This window comes from Anolis sagrei, chromosome 5, assembly GCF_037176765.1.
Source record: "Anolis sagrei isolate rAnoSag1 chromosome 5, rAnoSag1.mat, whole genome shotgun sequence".
NCBI classification, from domain to species: Eukaryota; Metazoa; Chordata; class Lepidosauria; order Squamata; family Dactyloidae; genus Anolis; species Anolis sagrei.
The window spans coordinates 129,654,109-129,680,009 of record NC_090025.1 but is presented as its reverse complement, the minus strand read 5'-3'; positions in this window follow the sequence as shown (position 1 = coordinate 129,680,009).

Genomic DNA, 25,901 nt, shown 5'->3' with positions numbered 1-25,901 from the left:
ATACGTGAACATACTCTTTGTGAGCACTATGCAATTCCATGTAGAATAGCAAAATTATGCAACACATGTAAATGACTAGGTCCCTTTGTACAATGCACAATCTGAAATATATGCTGCACAACACACAACCATGACTTCAATTTCTTCCTAAAAGACAGGAGGGATATATTTGTGATGCTGGGGGGAGCGAGATCAGGACCTCCCCGGATGTCTCTAAGTGGAAGTCAGGCTGTGATGGTGATCATGTTATATGTGAATAATTTCATTCAATAATATTTCTCTTTTAAAACAAATAATCATAATTATTATTTTAAATGAAAGTTCCTGCTTTGCCTCTTGACTGACTGTAATAGGAATTGGATTTCTCTATAGGAAGGTGATCTCATGCAAACTTTTCCTCAAATTGACTCAAAGTAGTATGATGGCTTTTCAAGAAAAGATGCAAGAATGACTCGTACTGTCTCTTTTTCCACACCTCTGAATTTTATCTACAGTGCTGGTGATGCACATTAAGGAAACATACATCATTAAGTGGCAGCAGTGTATAGTAAGCCCTCTACATTTGTGACTTGGATGTTGCAGCTTCGATAATTTCTGGATTTGATTAAAATGTTCCTTCTAAGAATTTCTATATCTTCCAGTGCGGCTCTATGTCTGAAGGATCTAGAGATTCTTAGAAAGAGATTCTCTCAGATTAAAAATTGCATTTTATTTGCATTTTTTCCATTTTTGTGTGGGGTCCTATGCCTCTAACCTCAGTGAACATAGACACTTTATTCCCTTCCCTCTTTGTTTGCGATCTAGCAGCAAAGGCATTTAGTTTCCCTTCCCTTCCCATCATTGTTGTAGTTATTTTCCCATCCAATGAAGCTCCTAAGAGTCCATTTTTTATTCATGTGAATTAACTTGACACTGAAATGTTTACAAAATATTTGCTCAGTCTTACTTTGAATGATGGCTGCTACCTGACAGAAACCAAGCATGATGTTGGATCAAGCAATGAGCTTTCCTTTTCCATGTGGAGGTTAATACAATTATAGAGTATAAAGAAGATCTAATGTTATCGTCTTTGCTCCCCTCTGAGAGTTTTGTATCATTAGTGAAAAGAATAAATAGATTGACTAATTCATAAGGTTTACAACTCGCAGGCAAATACAAGGTCATTTTTAGTTTAGCTGCTTGATTAAAGAATGACTTTAAAAAACCTCCACCACAAAAACATAGTGGAGAAATCTTACTGCAGTGTGCATTTGAGTCAAAAATAGAAATGCAAAAAAGTCTCAGCTTATTAAAACAGTTAATGTTCTTCTGGATGTTTCTTATTTTATGCCCTCGTATTACTTCAGGCAGTTGTACTTATCTTGAGCCTGGGTATAATCCTTTTGTGGATTACTGTGGAGCTGTAAGCACATCTCTACATTCACAGTTTCATAAATATGTTCAAATACCAAAGGCGCTTTTCATTTTAAGTGGAATGAATACTGTATCCCACTGGAAGCCATTAGATATTCTCTATGGTGCACAAAAGTGAAAGACGGTAGCATCTTTGAAATGTAAAGCACCTTTCTCAATAGATGTATTTCTCTTATGGGCCATTCTCTTTTCAAAAAAAAATATGGCTTTTGAAAGGTTTTGAGAAAATGTCTCGTCTTTCTTTTTCCTAGCAATGAAGAATGGAGAGTGAGATCATAGTTCTAGATGGCTTTGTTATGAGTAGAAACAACATATTTATGTAAGGTTTCTCCCTTTATTAATAAATCCATTAAGAGTTCATTATTTTGGGTTTGAAGTCTTGGTTTTTACCTTCATGGCAGCAAGATCAATTTAGGGAAATGTTGTATGTGGACATAGGGAAGTCCTAGGACCACACAAAACAATTTTTCCCAAATGGATCATACTGACATAAAGGCAAAGCTGAAGGTATACCTAGGCAGCCTTAATCCTAGTGAGCCTTTGGTATCCACTAGGGGTTGGTTCCAAGAATCCTCATGTAAACAAAAATCAGTGGGTGTTCAAATCCCATTATATACATGGCATAGTAAAATGATAACTGTTCTATAAAATGGACAAATCAAGTTTGCAGTTTAGATTCTTTAAAAACAGTTCAAACTGTGGATGGTTGAATTTGGATTCAGAGGGTTGCTATGAAGTGCTGACTGTATACTAAAAGCATCAGATTCCATCTAATCTTGATAGCTAAGCAGGATCATCTGTGGTTAATACTTGGATAGGAGACCACCAATGAAAACCAGGTGCTGTAGGCTATATTTCAGAGAAAGTAACTGGGAAAACTATGTCACCAGTTAATTTATGGCAAACCCATTAATTTCAAGGTATATTTCTTGCTATACCCCTGCCCTGATGAAATTAATGGGTTTGCCATAAATTAACTGGTGACTTTAACTAACATACATATAGGGAAATCTTAGATGTCTTAGATCTATAGTTTTATTTTCAACTTGAATTAACTATTTGGAAAAAATGAAGAGGGGCCAATTAAGTTTATCTGAGGGCAGTTGAAGATATCCTAAAGATCTACTTTAGCACTAGACCCAACATGCTGTAGTGGCTTGAGCATTGGATTACAATTCTGGAGAACAGAGTTTAAATCCTCTCTCAGACATAAAAAACCATAGGCCTTGGGCAAGTCACAAGAGGAAGGCACTGGAAAACCCTCCCCTGAATGAATCCCCCACCCCGCGCTCCAACAGGGTTGCCATAAGTGGGAAACAACTTCAATGTACACAACAAAAACAACTCTAGCACTTTGTTATGTTTGTGTTGGCATTATGGCTCATTCTACAGTTTTGCAGGGGTGGGGTATTTTGTCTGCAGACAATCAGTCTGCAGACAAACAGTCATTGTGGTAGAATACTCTGTTAAAAAAACTCTGAGGTCAGGCAAAAAGAAGTGGGTTTTAGTGGCAGAAGTTTCAGTAATCTATGGCTTGGTTGACTGCCAGCATTTTCATTGAGATCAACAAGAATTACCCTCAGATAATGGACTTAACGTGGACAAGGACTGTCACTGTCATTCATGTTAATGAAAAGTTCATTCCACAACCTTTCAATGATAGCTTGGAGTCTAAATGCAGTGGCAGCATTCTAGAAAAATGAGAGGGGACAATTTCTGCTTATGCTACAGACCGTATGTTGAAATTTCTCTTGAGAAGCATCTACATTTCAACACCCAGGTTGCTGTTATATATATCAAGAGCCCACAGTTGTAAATATTTATATGGCTCAGTGTACCACAAATGTTTGCCAATGTAGCACACATTTTGCTTTTTTAAAAAGTAGTCTTCTCTTTATAATCTTGTCGTTGTTGTAAAATAGTGGGCTTTGCATAAATGATCTTACAATATTTGGTACTGTTGCAATCTCATAATGGATACATCTAAGAAGAGGCCTTTTGATCTGGCTAAGAACCAACTGCTGGTAAAATACATTTGTGGATAACAGTTCCAGAATTTTCCCACTAGCCAGTCACTGGCTGAGTTGTCTGGTGGATTCTGGGAATATGGTCTAACCAAGTCCCAAGTTTTGCTGAGGACTAATTGTCACACAGTTATATACACACAGTTTAATAATAATAATAATAATAATAATAATAATAATAATAATAATACCTTTATTTATATACCGCTCTCCGCTCTATCTCCCCCGGGGGGGGGGGGGGGGGGGGAGACTCAAAGCAATTTCCAAGCAACAACATCAAAACATACAGAGTCACAACATGAAAAAAAAACAGTAACAGCAACATATGCATGGAATTACCGAAAAACACATCTCTCTCTATCTCTACACACACACAGCCTGTTCTTCATGTCTATTTGTTAGGGCATGGAAAAGGAATGTGTCAGGACAATTAAAAAGGCTGGGTCAAGACTGATATAAATTGAAATAAGATGGGGCTGGCATTTGGATACAGAAACCACCAAGTCTTCGAACTCTTACAAAAAGAGGGGAGGAATGAGACCTATCTGATTCTCCTTGGAAGGCCATTAGAGGTGGGGGGAGGGCACCACCGAGAAGGCCCTCTCTCTTGTCCCCACCAACCATGCATATTCCTATGAATTATAGGCATCAAAGTCAATGATGAGGGATACTGAAATTTGCAATTCAGTATCTGGAGGGCTGCACTTTATCCACTCCTTATCTAAAATGATTGAACCATTTAAAGATGGTGAGTTATCATGGTTGAAAAGATGGTTGATGGGCAGTGGTGGAACTCTATGTTTTAAAGCTCTTCCCCTTTATATTTATATTTAATATTCTTCTTTTTAGTTTAGTTGTTGTTGCTGTTGTGTGCCTTCAAGTAATTTCTGACTTATGACAGCTATAAGGTGACCCTTTTATGTGGTTCTCTTGGCAAGCATTGTTCAGAGGTCGGACAGGGTTGCTTTTGCCATCATCTGAGGCTATAAGACTGTGACTTGACCAATAGATTTCCATAGCTGAGCAGGGATTTGAACCCTAGTCTCCTGTTCTAATCTAATGCTCAAACTGAGAGTGTGACGTTCTCCCATGCTTTTGTGAAAGATGGGATCCACTGAAGATTTCTCTGAAAATTCTTCTCTGAGAAAGCTCAGTTCAACACTTCCACTAGAGACAGAGTAAATAAAGGTCCTTTACCTCATGTCCTCTTCTCCTTTGGGATATGCTCTCATCATTTAGTGACTTTGTTTGCTCTTGTGTGTGACAAATGGTAGTTGACGTAAGGGGAGTTAATTTGGAATCTGGAATTCAGGGCATTAAAGACAGGATAGTTCAGCTTGAGAGAAATGGGTTTAGCTTTGGATTTACTCTTTTTTTAGTTTTATTACCCCCTACCTCTTGATCTCACGATGCCCTCAGAAGTACTATTGTAATTCCTACTGGTTGCAGAGATCCCATTTACTGTGACTAGATGATGACACTTGGGTTTCATATAGGCTAAATGAACTGAAACTGACCTGAACACTAGCTACAAGTTTCCATCTAAGCTAATGGACTTGTTAAATGAAGTGCTGTGTTCTTCAACTTGCATGTTCATGAAATGCATACAAAGGAATGTTAATGTTCTTCTTTCTCCACGAGTATTCTGTTCTTTAACTTTCACAGTAACATGGAAAGCTATCAAATTTCAAGGTTATTAAGACCAAAATAAAATTCATTCTAACCAGATAGCTCCCTAACTATTTTTCAGTCAGCATTAAGCATATTAAACAAATATATTTTATTTAGTTCATGCCAGAACTGGGAACTGCATTTGACAACTTCCTAAATCTTTTCGCATTTCCTTTGTTTCCTTCAGGGACAATTAAAAATATTTTTACATTCTTCTGAAAAGAACTATTAACTGTAATGCAGGATAAATAGTGTACTCTCCTAAATGGTTATTAATGTGTGCTTTGCATTTCTAGGTCTACCAACGTGAGTCCTTTCTGGGAGAGAGGTGTGGGTTAGAAATACCACACACAAACACATATACACATATATTCTTCTGCAGCTTCTCAATGGATAATCTTCTACAATATTGGTTTTTTTTCCTTTTTTTCTTTGACAGTACAGCTTCCACTCTCATTTTATCACAATAGCACAAAGATAAGCCTAGTCAAAGTCACTCATTCTTAAGGCTGCAGTCCTATAGAATTTTATGCTAGAGTAAGCTCCGACACATGAGTATTGTTTCTGAGTAAGCATGCATAGGATTGCCCTTAAAGCCTCATTGATTTCTGAAGGAGAGGTTTAAGTACATGCTTTAGCTTTTCCATTGAAATCAAGAGGATTAGAAAAATGTTTAGCTTTGCTCGTGGAATGCCTGTTATTATCTAATTTGTTACTGAAGTGGTGCTTTATACATTCTCTATGAGCAATAATGGAAACAAAACACTTTTCTAAGAATTCCAAATGGGCTCACATTTGGTTTATGCACATTATTCTAATCATCTTGAAAAATGCCTTGTGGGAAAAGGCAGGCAACAGTGTCCAAGCAAGTGTGTATTTTTCATAATCTCCTGAATCTTGATGATTTATCCTCCATTGGATACTGCATCGTAGAGGAGGAGGTAACTCTGGTGTTATATTTAGCAAGAATCCTTACCACCCTCCAGGCACAATGCTGTTGCCCCAAAGCAGGATCATATTCCAAAGTCATGCACCCTCAATTCTATATCTCCTTTCTACATGAAGATGAACCCTGTAGCTCATAAGTGCCAATGTCCATTGTCTGTGTAAATATGAATGATTAGTAATGGGCTTTGGATAGGAAACTCCAAAGACATCCACAAAATGCAACAATCAGGAAGGAATGATAGTTTCTCATTGAAAATGGAGGTTTCAAAAAATCAATGCAGAACCAGGGTTGCCATGTGTCATTTATTATCATGGATGTACCTTTTTTGAGGGTTGGAGAACTGGTCTCTTGTAGTACTGTCAAGTACCTTTCGGAAGAACTTTATATGTCCCACAGCCTTAAGAAAGCTTAGAACATTCTTAAGGATCCATCTCACCAAACATATTCTTTTCTTGAATTATTACCATCTGGGAGAAGGTACAGGGTGACAAAGACAAGGACAAAGAGACTGAGAGATAGCTTTTATCCTAGAGCTGTAACTATATTGAACTTTATGGTTTCGCATTGATGTGGCATTGGGGGCTGTGCTGTGGTGGTTAGAGTGTGGAAGGATTGCTGGGTTGTTTTTATGATGTGTGCTGGGGAAAGCATTTAATTTCATTGTACAATGACAACAAAGTTATTCTATTTCTATTTCATTATAAGAACACCCCCTCCCCCCCTGCATTTGATGGTTGGAAAGATTTTCGAACCACCAAACAAGATGCCAAAATCTCATATTGTTTGATCAAAAAAGATGCCAAAATTCCATATAATAAAGACAGAAGTATATGCCTCATGCAGATTATGAATGAGGGCACTATGTTAATTTTACAGAGAAAGCAATGGTAACTGAAATCAATACTTCCATTGGGTTTACCTTAATAGGTAAAACACAAACTTTTTGACAGTTACTTTGTGATGGTCAGCCCTACATGTCATGAAGTTCAACTCACCTTATTATCATTTTGAATACTTAGCAACACTAGCCCACTGTGACTAACTTCATTGACCTGGGATAATGATCGTGAAAATGGAGGAGGAGGGGGAAGAGAGCAAGAACAAGAAGAAGAGGTAGGAGGGTTAAATTTATTAGATTCCCTTTACCAAACTGGAACCAAGGTAGCATGCAATTGCAACATATAAAAACCACATTTCATCACATAATAGTCACCATTGCATAATAGTTGCACCTCCATTTTAAGTCCAGTTTTGATATTTTTAAATTCCTCACTTACCCTCTTCCATGAACTCTGCTTCAAGTCCAAAGACCCACCCACCTGCTTCACTCACTTGCCTATCCACTCACTCAGACACCCATCCATCTGCTGCCACCCACCCACTCATTCACCTGCTCAAATATCTACTTTCTCACTTACTCACTCACTCACTTGGACCCCTATCTATTGACTGCCCACTCATTCCAGGAACACCTCTTCAAGTGGCATTCCTGGAATAGTCATGCATTTTGTTTAATTTGCTCAATGGAGGGTCAAAATGCTCAGATAGGTAGTGCATATCAATATGCAAGTAGCATGGTGAATACAGAGACTGTAGCATAATCTTTAATCAGATTAGAGGCCAAAGTTCTAACCATTCAAACTACATTAGTCTTTTAAACATGTATAATAATAAAACAGAATGTCTATCTGCCTCAGCAACAGTTCCAATACCATGAACCCTAGACACATAAAACTTGAAGTGCATACCAAAAGGGACCTAAGAGTATGCACCTTATATTATTGAATGCAACCTGTTATGATTAAATTAATTAAATTGTGTTCATGTTATTGGAGTCAGTAGAAACAGCTTCAGTAGCTAGATGGAATAATTCACAATCATCTTAAGTTTGCAGCTGATACAATCTGAAGCCAACAAAGAATAGTAGGGAGATTAATATCAAGGTGGTTATTCTGGGGCAGTGTCTTCATAAACATGGAGGAGTTAATTGGGTGGCTGTACTGGTAAGCGATGGTAATAGCTGTGTCTCTAGTTCTCAACACCTTCACATTGTTTGACAACTTCTATGTATGAAACTAGTAGGAAAACCAAGGTTTTTTTTAACGAGTATGAAATCATAAGACTTTACTGGACAAGGCAAGCAGACTCCATGTCCACCCCATTGACAGGCTACCTCCTTCCTGAAATTAACCAATTCTTTACCATCAATGGGCAAAATTCAGTAGCTCACAATCCTTCAACATTCCCATCACCTACTTTGTATGATGGGTCCATTCTGCTTCTGTATTAGCATGCTGACAGAATTGGGTGAGTAGGATTCTTCTTCTTTCTTATTCTCCCCTTTCTATTCCTGAGCTGTCTATTTTCTGTTTATTTAATATTTCATGGGTATGTTTGCCTTGCCTTTTCCTTTTTGATTGTTGAAACTATAAATTTACTGTAAAAACAAAAAATAAAAAGATTATGGAGCAGCAATAGAACAGGAAGACAGGGTTATAAGGGAATGCAAACACACGATTGCCAGGCCATAGATTGTTGAATCAGTGCAATCGCATGAATGAATGAATAAAGGTATGATATTAAAGGTGCTCACCCTGGTAGGTATCTGCTATCTGTGATAAAGTCAGTAGTATGCAAGATGCCAAAGTGGAGCTTATTCTCAGGTAAATGGGTATAGCAGTGTTTAGCTTTAGATAATTATCACCGGGATACAACAGAAGTCACTTGCAACATACTAATAGGGCCTAGGGTGAAATATAGTTGAAAATCCATGATTATATTTTTTTTTCTCTAAAAGCAGCATGAGAAGAGCATGAACTGGAAAACTGATACTTTGTGAGCCCAACTGGACATTGACTTATCATTATTCAAATAAGACAGTGGTAAAGCATATAGCTGATCATCTGTCTCTTGAAGTGTGCTAGAAAGCTGAGTGTTTGTTTGTTGCTTGTTGTTTAAAGGCAGGGTGCTTGTTTGTCAGGTGGTGGCTTGTTTTTAAGTTGCATGCAATTCAAGGAACAGTAATCTCCCAAAAGCATAGAGAAGGAGGTAAGTGAAGTGCTTTGAGAAGAGGGACCAGAGTTCTGTAAAACGTCCTGTTTGATAAACTATGTCACCAGGATATGAAACAGTATGAAGGTGTTGCTGTCACATGCAGAGACCGTGAAATGTTTGTCTTCTTGCCAGAACACCTGGCAGATTACATCTGCAGCAAGTACAAACAGCTTGCTTTGATGGAAGATAAGATCCAGCAACTAGAGACCTGATTTGCTATACTTAAGGACATCAGGGAACTTGTGACACGTAGGGTATGGCTATGAGGAAGTCACTTCAAAGAGAACGCTGACGCTTGGAGGAATGTCACACTTAGAAAAAGGAGCAAGACCAGGCATCGTTCTGTGAATCTGGTTTTCAAAGTTCTCTACCCAATAACAGATGATGAGGAAGTAGAACATGTTGGGGAGAATGAGAGCTTCTTAGATATTATTGAGTAGACTGTCCTTGATGAATGTATGTGGGATGTCTCTGGGGAGGAGTATAATTGAAAAACGTGGAATCTGGAGTTACAGATCAGGGATTCTCAAAATTTTTCATCCATGGAGCCGATGGATCAAGTCCATCCCCTTTCTGTCATGCAGCCAAAGCATAATTAAAGCACCCCAACAGATGGCCATCCAACCTTTGTAATAATAATAGGGAGGGGGAGGAGTGACCCCAGGGGCCATCCCATTCAACTCCCTTCTGCCATGCACAAAAAACACAACCAAAGCATCCCTTGGGTGTGGGAGGGAAATCAGGTTTTGGAAGCAAGGGGAGGGGGAAGGGTCTGGGTGGTAAGGAAAGGAGTCTGGACAGTGAGGGAGATGTGGGAGAAAGTATCTGTGCTCTGGAAGGACGCTGCTGCTGCTGTTTTGGCAGCTCCAAACTTTAATTTCAATGGATTTTTCAGGAGAGGGAGGAGGAGAAAGAAAGGGGGAGAGGTGGAAAGCAACATGGCACCGCGGAGCTCCTCACTACCATTGCAGAGCCTCAAGGACTCCACGGAGCACAGTTTGAGAGTCCCTGGTCTATATCAAGGAAAGAAATGGTGTCTCTCTATTCTACTTTGGTCAGACCTCATCTGAAATACTTATCAATAGGCACCACAATTCAAGAGATAGATTGACAAGTTAGAAGATGTCCAGAGGAGGGTAACTAAAATGATCAAAGATCTGGAGACCATGTCCTATGAGGAGTGGCTTAAAGAGCTGCGAATATTTATCCCAAAGAAGAGAAAATTGAGAGAAGACATGAGTGCCATATTTAAATATTTATCATAAGGAAGAGGGAGCAGCCTTATTTTCTGTTGCCCTAGAGACTAGAATTTAGAGCAATAGGTTCAAATTAAAGGAAAGAATATTTAACCTGAACATTATGAAGAACTTCCTGATTTTAAGAGGTGATCAACAGTAGAACTCTCTGGCTTGGAGTGTGGTGGAAGCTTCTTTTTGGAGACTTTAAAACAGAGGCTGGATGGCCATCTGCCAGGGGTACTTTGATTGGCTTTTCTGGCATGGCAGGGGGTTGGACTAGATGGCCAATTTGGTCTCTTCAAACTCTTTGGTTCTATAAGCGCACAGTTATATATAATGTGGGTGCAAGAATACAAGGAACACTAGAGTCTCACTTATCCAACGTTCTGTATTATCCAACGCGATCCAGGGTAGGAGAAAGAAAGAACCCTTGTCTGTTTTGGTGCTAAATTTGTAAATACAGTAATTACTCCATAGCATTACCATGTATTGAACTGCTTTTTCTGTTTATTTGTTGCAAAACATAATGTTTTGGTGCTTAATTTGTAAAATCATAACACATTCATAATATAATTTGATGTTTAATAGGCTTTTCCTTAATCCCTCCTTATTATCCAACATTTTTGCTTATCCAACATTGTGATGGCCCGTTTATGTTGGATAAGTGATACCGTACTGTATTTGTATTTGACAAGATTTGCCCATTTTTCCCTTTCAGAATGGTCAATGCCTTTTTAGCAATGGACAGCTGCTATTAACTTTGAGAATATAAATCCTACCCTATCTGATTTGTCATTGATCCATTCCTTTGTGCTTCACACAAATCTACCATTTGCCAAATGGTAGAGAATATAAGAATATAAAATAGGTCTGAAATCAGAAAACATTTTCCCCTCTTAAAAGCATTTGTGGGTCTTTCTCACCTGTTCATATATGAGATAATTGAAAAGACTGCTAAGAAGGTGGAATGCTCAAAGCCACCTGCTCATATAATTTATGCTATATATACTTTGGTGATTAATTAAAGGCCAGCTTTTGTCCTGAAGCGTATGTCTATCACTTCTCTTTTGCTGATTGTTTTCCTCATTACTAATTGAATGAATTAATGCCCTTCTGCAATCAGTTAGACAATTTAATGGTTCTTCTTTCTTACTATAGCGATTTATTACTGTCTGCAGTTAAGTGTCAAGGTTGCATGGTTCTGGTTCCAGTGATTGCATTTAATCTTTTGCAGGTACAACACTGACCTCAGTTTGGCTCAGTCTTCTTAATTGTGATGAAGAGGCCTGTTCATCAAATATCTTCTTCACTTTCAGACATCTTGAGGAAACACAGTGAAACAGGGCAATCAAAAGAACACTTGGCAGCCAACACCCTTCCTATTAAAAGTGGGGAGGCATGCTGGAGAAATCACTCTGATGTGTGAAAAGGACTAAATAAGACTGCAGACAATAACATTTTCATACATTATTACTTTTGTTTTTGATGAGACAACTCAATATGTTAGTCTCCTCTTTGCAATGATAATTGCCTATCAAACAATGATTTTGCTTAATCTTCCACTTACTAACTAAATTTCCTAGGGAATCAACTTGAGCACTGGAATGCAACAGTATCAATTTATTACTTGGCTTTTAGAATCTAACCCTCAGAAAAGTTACATTTAAAACTCTTATCTTTCAGACTTCCCACACCACCAGGCAACTGAACTCTCAAAAGTAATGTCAAGACTGGGAAGATTGCTTACCAGATTTGTGCCACTAAATAGAGAACGGAGAGAGCCATTGTTTCTCCTATGTGTCTCTATCCTTTCTGGTATTCTCCTTACCACCTCATCACATGGGGGTAAAATCAGCAGCATGTGCCAGTTTACCTTCTTCTTTAAGATGGAGCCTACCGGCTTCCATTATACAACACAACTTCTGGTATGTTCCAGTGTTGCTTTGGATCACTTGGGTGTGGGAACCAGGCAGTAGACACGTTCCGCAGTGGGATGGGAACATGGGTGAGTTGGGCGATGTGGGACATGGGGTGATGGGTTACACCCCCCCCTCAAGACGTGCACCACTGGAATCGCCATGATTCATGGCAAGCCCAGTGGCATATGTGAAGGCATCATTAGTCCAGCTGTGGGTCTCTAGGCCAGAGCAGGACAGATTTTAGGATGTTGGGAGGGAACTATTTTGGGTTTTTTTTTGTTATTTTACAAGAAACCTTAGATTTACTGAACTCTAATTTTCCAGCAGCACCTGTTTAAGATCTCAGTTTCTGCTTGCCTTGCATTCTTTAGGTCAGAAATTAACTTGCGTCAGTTCAGACAATTTGTCTACTTGCTCAATAGTACCTGCTCTTATTGGAAATGACTCTCCAAGATAATAATAATAATAATAATAATAATAATAATAATGCACTTTATTTATATTCTACCCTTCTCTCCTAGGGGACTCAGAGCAGATTACAACATTTACATACTTAGGCAAACATTCAGTGCCTTCACAATCATATACAATGAAACACACAATAATAGGGACATGTAGCATAAAGGATGTTAGGAAGAATGACACAGTTGAAACAAATGAGGTTATATATTAGGAGGAAAGGCAATATGATTCCAGGCAACTCAACATAAGCACTTTCCCTTTCCTTATTGAAGTCCATACCCCACTGCTCCTCCTTCTTGGGCTTCTTCCTCATAAATACACTTTTTCTATTTCTACATCACCCAGGGTTTTAACGTTTTAACATTTTAACATTTTATCTTGCACATTTGGCCTGCCCTTTGTGTTTGATTTTTATTATGTTGTTTTGCACTGTTTATTTTATTTTATTACTTCATGTATTTTGTTGTTTGTAATTTTTCTGTTATTTTGTGTTTAACTTTGCAAGACTGACACCACCAAGTGAAACTGCTTCTTAATCCTCACTGCCTCCAAAAGCTGCTGCTTACATGGATAAATCTGTTTTTCTTCTCTATTTTAGTCTTAGGTATGTTCCTTTAACTCAGAGGTAGGCAACTTTCTAATGCTGAAGGAGTGGGTTGAACTCTTGAAACCAAAAAGGGTTGCATTTGCACTGAATTAACTGCTGATGTTGCCACCCCCAAAATAGAGAAGTGGTCATTGAATGTGGTACTGCCAACAAGAGTAGCTATAATTCATTACTCCCAAACTCTACCACTAAATCCATCCATACTACTGTTATTCATTATGGCTTTTGAATGGCACAGCATCCTCCACATTTTAAATCCATATGAGACAATAGAGCAGAATATCCAAAATGAAAAGTCATGATTTTGATGTGAAGAAAATGTAAGAAAGCAGCATAAAACTGGTAATGGTAGTAACAGCATAGTACAACTGGACCTATGGTTTAGGGCGCTGTATGCTACTCACAGTTCACAAGTTGCCTATCCTCATCAGAAATGCCTAAACACCTTAGGAGGGTATTTACCAGAGCTCGTTTTGAACAGCTGGATACAATGGTCAAGCATGGAAGGTTTAATCAAGCCCCATACAACGAACGATTTTGTATTTGTGGAGCACCAGAGGTGGAGGATATCACACATGTATTGTTCAACTGTGAGCTGTATAAGAAAGAGAGAGACCATTGCCTTGGACCTTACATTACTCAAAAAACACACTGGGACCCATATATTAAAACCTCATTTTTGTTGGCCGGCCAGAACCCTAAAATAACACACAAAACAGCCCTTTTTCTATTCAAAGCAACACAGCTGAGAATTGCACATTTAGAATCAATTGGGGTAAACTGTGGAGGTGACGCAGACATTTGACCTGAACGAGATCTTGTTAACAGTTTGTTTATTTTAACTTCTTTTATACCGAGGGTTGTATGTTGTATGTATGACTATGTATGACTATGTGTTAATTGTGTTATGTGTTAAATGTTTTGATACGGCCAATAGGCCAATCAATAAAACGTATCTATCTATACTGCCTATCCTCATTTCAACTGGAGATACTAGGAATAAATGTCTGCTTGTATAATACATCCCCAGCTTTGAAATTGAGCACCTTCTTCCTAAATACCTTCTGAACTGAGTGCCTATGCTTCACTGTGGAATATTTACTGGCTTGCTACCTTTTTATTCAAAGATTCTTTAGTTTGAACCTATGTGATATCACCTTAAGCCTAATTCTGTCAAGAATGTTCTCTTGTGAGCTGTCAAATGACATTTGTGCTTTCTCTAATTCCCAATATACAAAAATGGAACTAAGGATATGAAGCAGATGATCAAACCATCTAACTGTAATAATGGAATGAGATTGGGTTCTTCTTTTCTTATAAAGAGTGAAATATGAATTGCAAAATATTAAAACATTTCCCATAGGATCAAACAGCAAAAGCCTACATATATATTTTGGCCTAAAGGGGAAAAAAGTAAGATTGGAGATATGTATATAGTTGAAACTTTAATTTGGCAGCACATTGTTTAAAAAAGGAAGCTAGGGTCTATGAATATTCATTCTATGTTACAGGAAACCCCTCAAAATGAAAAATAAACATTTCTTTAGAAGGAATAGTTGGCTGCCATAACCCACTAAATGTAACCTACTAAAATCAGCTTTACAGTCTGCAAATCCCACTTGGCTAATTGCTCATCAAATTTTCAGTAGCTTTGTGGAATCAGAAATCCATTTTTTTCTACCCTGCAGAGTTTATATTGTTCATATGTTTGTTTGGTTCGTATTCTTAATCTGTATTCGGCTCTCTTGGTAGAAATGTATCCTTATCATAAAATCAGAAATGATGAATGCCATCAATTGTTTTGTGGAAAAATCAGTTTGTCAGTTCTTTATAAATTACCACTTGCATTATTGTAGGCAAAGAGGGAAAGAAGAGTCTGGAAAGACTTTCAAACAAATTAATTTTTTAGTCTTAATTACTTTAGTATAACTTATAACTCTTCCTCAAATAAAAGGTTAATAATTTCTTCAGCTTGAAGATTCAGGGCCCTTCCACACAGCCCTATATCCCAGATATCAAGGCAGAAAATCACACAATATCTGCTTTGAACTGGGTTATCTGAGTCCACACTGCCATATATTCCAGTTCAAAGCTGATAATGTGGGATTTTATTCAGCTGTGTGGAAAGGGCCTTAGACTAAGGATACCAAGACAAATTTGGAATACTTTAGGAGGGGTGATTGTCAGGAGGACACGGGGGGGGGGGGGATCACTGGTGAACACTGTGCATCCAAGATAAGGTAAGAAGCTTCCCAATAGCACAGAGGATCAAAAGCACTCTTTTTATTGTATGCTATTAAAATCATTTTGCCACATCAAGACTGAAGATGTGTAAACTGAGATGAAAATGTTCAAACTATTTAAAACTACATTTTGAAAGAATTGGAGGCTGGGAAAAACTAGAGACTATAAGAAAGTTCTTGGAGCACCTTGCAGTCTCCATCCTAGACTATTCCCACCCCATCTATGAATAAATAGTCCATGACATTAATGTTGACAAGCTCTGGAGGTTCTAGGTTAGACTCTCTTGCACTGAACACTGAAATTCCATCAGATGATCTATAGAACACCACCCAGCTCTAAAATTCTATGTTCTCTAGACTATTAAAACAACTTTTAACTTTTAAGCACCCTGCATTAGAGCTCTTGAAATTTAGCGCAGTGGATGGAAAATGGATAAATTTTAGATAGTAGTGAAACTATTCCTTTTTAATTACCTAAAAATTAAAGCTCATATTGAAATGTGAGAACTACGATCCTTTGGAGCAGCAGCAACATGCCTAAAATATCACTGCAGTTTGAACGAAACCAAGTTATTTACAGATAGCAGAAATGAGGTTTTTTTAATTGAGAGCAATTTGTGTAAAGGTTTGAAGGAATGGTAGAAAATATAGATGAAATCATATGTGAAATTAGAATGACTATTATTTCAGTGATTTTTTTATAATAAAATTAATATAAGAAAATGACTTTCTTTTTTCCTTTACACAATTATATTTCCTTTACACAATTATAAGATTCCCCCCAGGCGCTACCAAGCCATTGAATGCAAATCACGGTGATCAGCTGAAACATTCACAGCTAGCCCCAGCAAACAAAAGTCCTTTGTCTCACCCTGGTCATTCCACAGATATATAAACCAATTTTTCCTAGTTCCAACAGACCTCATTACCTCTGAGGATGCTTGCCATAGATGCAGGCGAAATGTCAGGAGAAAAATTGCCTCCAAAACATGGCCATATAGCCCGGAAAAACCTACAACAACCCAATTATATTTATTATTAAGCACCAAGGTTGTGTCTCATTTTCCTCATTAAGTAAGTTCATAATTTACATTTTCAGTGTGCTCATAAAACATCTCATGCTTACAGAAAAATGTAATGCATGAAGGGTCACTCTTGAATATCTCAATCAATTCTGTCCTTTTACGGAAATTTAGCAAAGCAACCCTGACTGAGTCAGATGCATTTGCTTCCAGTCCTTGGGCATGCTTCCACTGTTTCGTGTAGGGTACATGGAAAAGACACACCAGGTGACTTTAATGTGAAGAACTGCTCTCCTCCACTTTCTGAAGGAAGTTCTCAAGAAACATTGACCACTGTAGTTCTATTTGTACATAGGTATCATCTATTATGGTATTTGCTCTCCCACCAGTGAAATCACGAGACAACATGTGGGTCTTACCTGCTACTGTCCACTGGAAGGGAAGCAAAGCGCTTCCTCACCCTCATACTGAGGGTAGGAAAGGAACTAGATGTGCCATTAACTATAGAATGGCAATGTTTAGAATTGGTATGAATACAAGAAATGCTTTATTTTCAATAATACTCAAACAGTTCTTCTGCTCCTCTTTTGAAGGTATGGGTAAAGTTATAGAGCAAGTATACAGCAAAATTTTTGAATGACAGAGTGAAAATGAAATATAACCTCTTCTTACATGAGTAAATTACTTAATTACCTGGATTTTACAAGTATTTTTTCCCAAATGTAAAGACTCTTTGTTGATTTACCCCAGTGTTCAATTTTAGTCTGTATTTTTCTAATATACACATTTTATATGCCTTTATTTGATGGGATCACTTTGTTAAAACATTGTTTGTCCATGTATAACTGAAAAAGTGCATTAAAACTGTAATCAATGACTGATTGGGTAACCTTTTCTAAGTTATTATTTAGTGTATTAATTAAAGTCATTTCTACAAAAGAAAGAAGGCAATCTTTTTACCACCATCATGCCGACTAGATGGAATATACTTAAATGGAATGGAGTGAAATAACCATCTGCAGCAAGTTCACAAGTTATACAACAGGCCTCAGGAGTTCCTTCTTTTCAGCTTTCTCCCCACCCAACTACTTTACAGTCTGCCTGACTTCACAAGGGTCTTGTTAAAAATGGAGGAGCCTCTCAGCCATTGAATCTTGGCAGTGAAAAAAAATATGTTGCATAGGCAAGAGGGAGTTCAGAGATGGCAATATAGTCTCAAAAAAGTCAATGCAAAGTGGTAGAAGAGGAAATATGAGAGAGAGAGAGATGCTTAGGGTATATTTGAAATGATTCCTGGACGTCTACACACGTGACCACTTGGACCATGCTAACAGGCCCTGGGGAATGCCAAACATGTTTCATAAATAGCAGAAAAGATGTAGAACTATATCCTTTGCTTGGACATTTCCATAGAAAAGCTTTTTTCATACGTAGTACAATGATATGTCACAAAGAAAGTTACATAGAGATTTCTATTTTAATTTGTTTGCAGAAGGACCCATGTATTTGCATTCTAGACTGGTATAGTCTAGACATACATTTGCCACCCCTGCTGGTGAGAACTCAGCCCTTGCTTCCACCTCTAAGCATTCTTTACAGGAGGTATATACCTTTTCTAACACTTTTTGTCATGTTACAACACAATAGTTTTCAATGAATTAGGAAGCACTAAGGGAGAAAAATTCTTTTACTACCTATTACTATCGACTGGAGAATGCAGGACGCAGTACATAACTAGATGCTGGGCAAGCGCTGAGTGAATTAAAGGACAGAATTACTTTATGTATATCAGTCCAAAGAGTGAGAGAGCAGCAGGGCAGGAGAAGAAATGATTGCCTGTTGTATTGAATGAGGCTCTCAGTGCTGGAATTAGAATTGCCTTGAACACTCATGTGTACTGAATCCTACAAATACTTTACCACAACTGGGGAGAATTCCTGCTAGCAAATGCTTTAACGTTATTCGTGGAGCATAAAAGCAGAGCAGGTGTATTGAAATTACCCACTTTATCAGATGATAAGGGTAGCCATGAAGGCTCTGTTACACTCTCCAAACCACGGAGGAGACTCTAAGAAAGAAGTGATGAAGTAAGGATTTTTAATGGGGCTCAGGAGAACAGAAATGTATGTGATTTTGAGAGAGCTGGGAGGTAGACTGCACTAATCAGTACACTGAAAGCTTTAAATACACTAATGGAAGCCAGTTCAAGCATCCGTCTTCAGTGTCTGACAATCGGCTGGCGAGTCCTTCACCTTTCTTTCATGATAAGGACATTGAGCCCAGTGATTCATTTGTGGAATGCTGTAATGTGAAAAGTAATTGTTCAGAATATTTACAATCACCCTGTGACTTGTGTAATGGTTATGTCATTCAAGGAGCATTTGAGGTTATGCCAAATCTGGCCTACACTCTTATTAATCAGTGCACACTCAGATAATGGGCTTTGTCAACGGATATATACTGAGTTCTCAGAAAAGATTGTTATGATGTGCCGTATGGATGCATAAATAACAGAATGGACCAGCAAGAAGACTAGCCAGAGAGAGCCTCTAGTTCTCCCACTACTCACTATCAATGGACTTATTACCAGCGTTAATCCGAACTACTACCTCATCAGATGGGCTGATATGCCCCTTGTATGCTGCTTCCCCTCCATTTTAGGCATGGAGCCCATCACATGACATACAGGGAATTCTGGTCAGGCTCTGTGCCCAAAAGGAAGAGACAGCAGCACACAACACCACTGTGGCAACACAGGAGCCTTCCCAATGATTTTTTAAATTTATTTTTTATCATGTCAGAAGCAAATTGAGACTACAGTCATAATGTAGTAATGTATAATGTATAAAAATCATGAAGTTAAAAACTTGCTAAATTTCTTTTGACCAGAAGCTGACCACCTTGAGTGCCTCTGGTGTCACTGTAAGGATGTCCTCCATTGTGCATGTGACAGGGCTCAGACTGCATTGTAGTAAGTGGTCTGTGGTTTCTTCTCCACACTCGCATGTCATGGACTACACTTTATAGCCTCATTTCTTAAGACTGGCTATGCCACTTATGGTACCGGATGATAAGGCCTTTGTGATAAGGTTTTTAGAGTAGAACATTTATGTGTAAGAGATTAACCTTGGTAGTGACTCAGTGTTCAGCAACCGATGGGATGAGTTTAGTCAAATATGTATCATATTTAATCAGAGCTCTTTTAATTGGAGATATTTTATTTATATTTTAAAACTTTTGTTTGTTATTAAAATGATTTTAAAATGTTTTATGGGGTGATTTTTTAAATTATTTTTAAATTTTATTGTAAACTTTTTAAGAAACTCTCTCTGGAAGTTGCCTTGAGTTTAATTCTGGGAGAAAGTGCCATATAAATTTAAATAAATAAATATCATGAATCACACACTGATATATTACACAGATTATTCTCTACTTGGAAATAGACAAAGAGGTATGGAATTATATGAAGCTTAGGTGTGTGCACGTATGCACGTGTGTGTTTGCATTCATATACATGTATGTACAGTCAGGTGTATATATCCACAGGTTCTGCAACCATGGATTCAACCAAGCACAACTTGAAAATTTTGGGGGGAGGGGGGGAGTCTGCCAAACTATTTTTTTTATTTTCTCACTGGCTGAACACTATGTTTTTGTGTAGGCATGCCCTGCATTGGCTTCCTATTATTTCACAGATCCTCGGCCTCAGTACTTCATCATGCTGCACAGAGAGCAAAGGAAAGTGTGCTTCGCTCTATGGGTTCACTCACATCTTGTTTGTTCCCATAAAAACTGGGCAATTTCTTTTCAACAAAATGAGTTAATTAACCTTCTGGCAAATGAAGTCTAGAACAAAAATAAACATCTTGTCTCCTAATGACCAAAACAACCTTCTAGCAAAACTCTCGATAGTAAGCAACTTGCATACACATCACGTGAAGCTTCAGGCAGTGATTTAGGAAGTGTTAACACAATGATTTTGAAGATGAACACACAGTAGTCATTATGGACTCATCAATACCTCACCTACAGCCTTGTCCATTAATCTGCTTTATTGAGAAAGGGAGAGAGCAGAGTCAGGAAAGTAGGATTTTAAAACCTACTTTTTAAGAAGTTACTTCTCTAGAAGTAAACAGTATGTATACATTTGTGTGTGTATTTACTGTACCCATATGCTATGCCCTGCAACTGGACATGCTGTATTGGTTTTCTTTTCTTTGTCTGTAAAGAAATGTTTCAGAAGTGAAACATCTGTTCATCTGTTAAACTGTCTGTTTTGATCCAGACACTTTTCCCTAATTTTGACTTCCAATAAAGTAGATCTCTAACTGTCTCAACAATCTGGTATCTCCAATAATGTTTATCCCAGACAATACATATATGCTGTGTGTTCAGAAAGACTTGATTTCAAATACAGTCGGCCCTAGCCACCGATGTTCAGTATGCTGACATAGACACCTGTGTGTGCATGTGTGCTGACTCTGCGTTAAAGTATTCCTTTCTTTGGAGATTTTCCCATAGTTACCTGGGTTGAAAAGGTTATGGACCAATAACACTCTGTGGCAGCTCTCCAAAGGCCATGAATTTTTAATACACATATTGTAAAAATGTACCTGTCCTGTCTAGACTCTAGAAATGTGAGACTAAATGCAGGTGATCCCTCTTTCACCTAAATGTATTATGATGGGAAGGGAATTGACTTCTCAGACTATGAGCAACATCTTCTGTCACTGAGAGAGAGGGAAAAATTCAAGGTAGCAACAGGCATTTAGAAATGGTATCAGCCATTGGAAAATATCTCTCAGTGAGTAACAATAAACCATAGGATCCTGTGTTGTCCGTAAACATGTGTCAGATTACAGTTGGCCCTTCACAGTTACTGGTTCCACACTGGTGAACCAATGGTGTTTAATTCTTTCTTGTGAATGGAAAAAAGAAAGTATTTACAAAACCTGGTATCTATTCATGTCATTGTGTGATCTTTTCCTCTAAAAGACTAATGGTTTCTGTCCCTGTTTTTCCCCTTCTATGCACATATGTACACATGCACAGACTTGCCTGTGTTATGTTTTAGAGCAGTGGTTCCTAACCTCTGGTGTTCCAGGTGTTTTGGAATTTAGTGCCCACAGTTCCTAAACTGGTAAGGTGGCTGGAATTTCTGGGAGCTGAAGTCCAAAACAACTGGAAGACTAAAGGTTGTGAACCACTATTTTAGAGGTACTAAACTATTAGGTGTCAAGGTGATGCATGCCATATGCCAGCAAATATGGAAAACACAAGAATGGCCATCAGACTGGAAAAAATCAACTTATAGCTCCATATCAAAAAAGGGAAATGCTAAAGACTGCTCAAACTTTCGTACAGTGACCCTTATTTTTCATGCTAGTAAGGTAATGCTCAAGATCCTGCAAGGAAGACTCCAGCAATACATGGAGCGAGAGTGGCCAGATGTACAAGCTGGGTTTAGAAAAGGCAGAGGAACGAGAGACCAAATTGCCAATTTCCGCTGATAATGGAGAAAGGCAGGGAGTTTCAGAAAAACATCTATTTCTGTTTTATTGACTATTCTAAAGCCTTTGACTGTGTGGATCATAATAAATTGTGGCAAATTCTTGGTGGTATGGGCATACCAAATCACCTTATCTCTCTCCTGTATAAGGACCAAGTAGTAACAGTAAGAACTGACCATGGTACAACAGACTGCTTCAAGATTGGGAAAGGCATACGGCATGGTTGTATACTCTCACCCAACCTATTCAACATGTATGCAGAACACATCATGCTATGTGTGGGGCTTGACAAATGCAAGGCTGCAGTAAAAGTTACTGGAAGAAACATTAACAAACTTAGATATACAGATGAAACCATGGCCGAAAGTGAGGAGGAGCTGAGGAGCCTTCTAATCAAGGTGAAAGAAGAAAGCACAAGAGCTGGGTTGCAGCTAAACATAAAAAATGGCAACAAGAATGATTGACAACTCTGAAAATAGAGGGAGAAAACGTGGAGGCAGTGACAGACTTTATATTTTTAGGTGCAAAGATTACTGCAGACGCAGACTGCAGCCAGGAAAACAAGAAACACTTACTTTTTGGGAGGAGAGCAATGTCCAATCTCGATAAAATAATGAAGAGTAGAGACATCACACTGGCAATGAAGAGCCGCATACTTAAAGCAATGGTATTCCCCATAGTCACCTACGGATGTGAGAGCTGGACCATAGGGAAGGCTGAGAGAAGGAAGATAGATGCTTTTGAACTGTGGTGTTGGAGGAAAGTTCTGAGAGTGCCTTGGACCGCCAGAAGATCCAACCAGTCCATACTTCAGGAAATAAAGCTCAATTGCTCATTGGAGGGAAGGATAGTAGAGGCCAAGATGAAGTACTTCATCATGAGGAGAAAGGAAAGCTTAGAGAAGACAATGATGCTTGGTAAAATGGGAGGAAAAAGGAAGAGGGGCCGACCAAGGGCAAGATGGATGGATGGGATCCTTGAAGTCACTGGATTGACCTTGAAGAAGCTGGGGGTGGTGACGGCTAACAGGGAGCTCTGGCATGGGCTGGTTCATGAGGTCACAAAGAGTCGGAAACGATTGATCGAATGAACAACAACAAAACTATTAGGGCTAAGGCTTAATATAGGAAAGGGAGAACATAAATAATTTCTCTGGATGGGGATACACTCCCCCTGAAAGACTGTCTTTGCACCTTTGGAGTGCTCTTGGATCCGTCTCTCCAAATGTCAGCCCAGGTAGATGTGACAGGCAGGAGTGCTTTACTAGCAGCTTTGGCTTATACACTAGCTGTGCCCCTTCTTAGAATCAGAAGACATAAAACCTCAGGGTTGGACTTTTGCAATGCACTTTACTTTGGACTATTTTTATACCAAGTTCAGAAACTTCAATTAGTTCAAAACATGGCAGTCAGACTGGTTATAGGAACATGCAGGCGTGAGCATATTAAACCCATATAAAAGTCACTCCATTGTTTGCCAATTAGTTTCCAAGCAAAGTACGAAGTGTTGGTTTAACATTTAAAGCTTTACATGGTTTGTATCCAGATTCCCTACATGATCACCTTCTTCCATATAATCCATCCCTTAGGACACATTGTTTCTCTGTGGGGTGTTACTCCAACTAGCCAGAATTTGACTGGCAACCATCACCCAAAGGACCTTTTCATCGGTTGCTCCTAGATTATGGAATGGCCTACAAGAAGAGCTAAATGCATTGTCAGAATTTAAAGCACAACTAAAGACCCATGTCTTTCAGCATGTCTAGCCAGTCAATTTTAAGTCATGAATTTTAAATTTACATTCTGTTACCACTGCATTTTAATATTTGTACTATGTGTTTTATTATATGTATTTCATAGTAATGTAATTTCATAGTAATATGCATTTTATTGTATGTATTTTATTATGTGTTTTGACCATGTTGTACCCCGCCACAAGCCACAAGGACAGGCAGGTAACTATTATTATTATTATTATTATTATTATTATTATTATTATTACTCTGACACAAAAGCACAGCATGACACAGGAAATGAGATATATGCTGGATTTCATATCACAAAATCACAAGTTGAACACTTCCCAAGCGTTTAAGACTGTGTGATGTATTTTCGAATGATACTCACAGATTCAAGTAAGGTGGCCTTTTGCAGTTGACAGATCATGATGATGATGACGATGACGACGACGACGACGACGACGACGATGATGATGATTATTATATCAGCAGTCCAGGTGAACCATACCTGGGGACTGTTACCAATGCTAAGAATAGAAGAAGCAAGCCCTTCTTTCCCAGATCTTTGCACTCACAGTTCCTTTGCCACAGTTCATAATAATCATGGCAAATGTTGACTTGGTGAGTCTGACCTCTCAGAGAGCTCTTAGATCAACCTGTCTCAGGTTGGTGCTTTGATATCTTTTGGACTACAATACAGAACATCAATTACATTGATCACATCATCTGGGGTGGATAGGAGATGCAGTGAAAGACAACTTAACCGAACTCTCTTCCCTTTCTGGCATATTGGCTCAGATCAAAGTATCTTTCTGATAGGTCACAGAATGCAAGCTAGCTGGCATTGCCCCCCCCCCCCGATGTGCAATGGGAAGTTGCTGCTAAATGTGAGAGAAATAAGGTTGAACACTGTGAAAGCCATCCACTACATGGCTACCAGCCTCCTCCCAGCGGACTCAAATCAAGGAAAGTCTTTATGAGAACTACCACTCCTCTTGGTGTCCCATCCCTGCCCCCCCCCCCCCCCCCCCCCCGCAATAACAAGGGTATCCCTCTGGGAAGCTAAACCAGGAAATCCCAACTGGATGGCCCCCTGCGAGGGACTTCCTCCAGGGGCAAACCAAGAATGGGCAACTTGGAAGTTCCTGAATAGACTAATGAGCAGAGTGGGCAGATCAAAAGACAACCTGGTAAAATGGCACTACCTAAAAGAACCCCAAACCTTGTGTGACTGTGGAGCAGAACAGACAGCTCTGAATCTGTATGCTTGTCCACTGTGCCCTGCCTCATGCACAGAGGAGAAATTGTTGGAGGCTACAGACAATGCTGTTGCTGTTGTCTGTTTTTGGTCAAAAGATATTTAGCTGCCTGCGCACCTTCTATTTTTATCAGTTTTATACTAATTTATCCTATGCTTTTTATGCGAAATAAATAAATAAATAACAGAAGAATTAAGTCAATTACAAGTAGAAACCGAACTAATGAAAAAGTTGCTTATTATTGATCTCAAGTTTGTATCTTCCTAACAGGAATTCTGCAGGCAGGATGAATTTTCTTTATGATGCAGTGCTAACTAGCTATGTTTTATATCATCCCTACTAGATATAACTTCACTATTTAATTGAAATGCTTTAAGAGCACATTGCACTGCTTCCTATAAGAATTAACAGTGTCAAAAAATGAGCAAGTGATTGAAACCTCTATGGCTTAAATCAGCCTTGCAGTTAACACTATAAACACATACGGACGCGGGACAGGGCCTTTTCTGTGGCGGCCCCCAGACTTTGGAACGCCCTCCCCAAAGATCTCAGACAGGCCCCCACTCTAGCCGTTTTCAGAAGGAATCTAAAAACTTGGCTGTTCCGTTGTGCCTTCCCAGACTAGGAATCCCCACCCAAGTCCTAGTAGCACCTTAGCATAACAATTTGGCGCTGCACACCGCACTTTCAACCTTACGTGCCTCCTACCACTTCAGCACTTTTAACCCTTGTACCCCAGTGCGCCAGCCGAACCAGTTTTAATAATGTCCTTGATGTTCTGTTCATTGTCGT